The sequence below is a fragment of the Hippopotamus amphibius genome, chromosome 8 (assembly GCF_030028045.1).
Source record: "Hippopotamus amphibius kiboko isolate mHipAmp2 chromosome 8, mHipAmp2.hap2, whole genome shotgun sequence".
NCBI classification, from domain to species: Eukaryota; Metazoa; Chordata; class Mammalia; order Artiodactyla; family Hippopotamidae; genus Hippopotamus; species Hippopotamus amphibius.
In genome coordinates, this window is record NC_080193.1 from 9,392,231 (window position 1) to 9,392,493 (window position 263).

Consider the following 263-nt stretch of genomic DNA (forward strand, 5'->3'; position numbering starts at 1 on the left):
CAATAATAACTAACGGTGGCCAGGTCGTAATCCCGCTTTCAGGTGGGGATCGCCCTCTTCACATCGAAAAATAAAAATGACCCAGGGTCCCTTCTGCAAATGGGACAGCAGGGCCTCCCTTAGTAACCGACGCCGACGGCCGTTGCTAAGGGGAAAAAGGAAGAACAAGGCTGTGGTCCTTCGACTCTAGTCCTCCGGCGAGAACCACTTCCGGTTCTTCGGGGAGCCCGTCCTTTGGTCTATTCTTCCCGGAGGAGCTGGGA